Genomic DNA, 1,473 nt, shown 5'->3' on the forward strand with positions numbered 1-1,473 from the left:
TTTATGATCGAAGAGTAAATCTTTCTAAAGGTGACACAGAATCCTCCATCTGTAAAGAAGGGTTTGAAATTTGATTCTGCAAATTAATATTTTCTCTAAGACAAAAGAAAGCATAAAGTTTAGTAATGGGCTATGACCACTCATTTGCAATATAGTTAACAGAAGCTTGGTACCAGATACATAGAGATCTTAACAAGTTAGACAGAAAGCCACTAAAATAAAAGGCAGCGTGCTTTTCTCGTTTTTCCAAAATAATTTTAAAAGGTTGGGAAAGCACATAAATAGGCCATTCATCAAAGAAATTGATGATTGATAAACATGAAAAAGATGCTAATCTCACTAATACTCATTGAAATGAAAATAAAAATAACCACATTTTATTCCTGATTTTATATATGTATATAACTTTTTCTCTTTTGTCAGGCTTTCTAGAGGTTTGTCAATTTTATTGATCTTTTCAAAGAACCAGCTTTTGGCTACATTTGTTTTCTGTTTTTGTTTTCAGTGTCATTGATTCTGCTCTTTATTTTTTTTCTTCATTCTTCTAGATGTGGGTTTATTTTGCTCACCCTTTTCTAGTTTCTTAACATGGAAGCTTAGATTATTGATCTGAGACCTTCCTTCCTAATATAAGCCCTCGAAGCTATAAGTTTTCTTCTAAGCCTTGCTTCAGCTGTGCCCACAAATTTTGCTATGTTGTAATTTTTTTCTTCCATTTAAAATATTTCCTAATTTCTCTTGAGACTTTTTTCTAGTTTAATTCCATTATAGCCAGAAACATGCCCTGTATGATTTCAATTGTTTTTCGTTTATTAATGTTTATTTTATAAACTGGGAGATGGGCTGTTTTGATTAACGTTTCATGTGCACGTGAAAACGTGTGCTCTTCTGCTGCCGCTGGGCGGAGTGTTCTGTGAATGTCAGTTAGAGTTATTTGATTAACTATGTTCTTTAGCTCTTCTGTATTTTCACTATTTTCTGTCTGCCAGTTCTATTACTGATAGAAGTGTTGAAGTCTCCAACTGTGATTGTAAATTTGTATAGTTCTCCTTTCAATTCTGTCAGATTTTCCTTCATACCTGGTCCCTTAGCCCAATCTTCTTTGCAGTTTAGCCTTTTTCTGGAAGATCAGTTTAGTCTGTCCATCGTCGCCACTCTGTTTCCTGTCATAATGCTGCCTTCCCTGGGCATTCAGACAAGCCTTGTTCTTCTTGCATTCTGTCATTTGGTAGGGATGATGCTTGCCATACTTGTTATAGAAGTCCACCAGGTTTTAGGACCATTCACCATGTTCACAAGAGCACTGTTAGCACAGAAGCTCATATATTTTGAAGCTCCGATCTTAGGTTCTGAGGAAAAACTCACTCCCCTTGTGTGTCTCCTCTACTCTCAACATTCTATTACAATACTACTTCACTTCTAACACCAGATGTGTGGGTATTCCACACGTCAAGCAATTCCATGATACCAGCT

Source organism: Equus quagga, chromosome 2, assembly GCF_021613505.1.
Source record: "Equus quagga isolate Etosha38 chromosome 2, UCLA_HA_Equagga_1.0, whole genome shotgun sequence".
NCBI classification, from domain to species: Eukaryota; Metazoa; Chordata; class Mammalia; order Perissodactyla; family Equidae; genus Equus; species Equus quagga.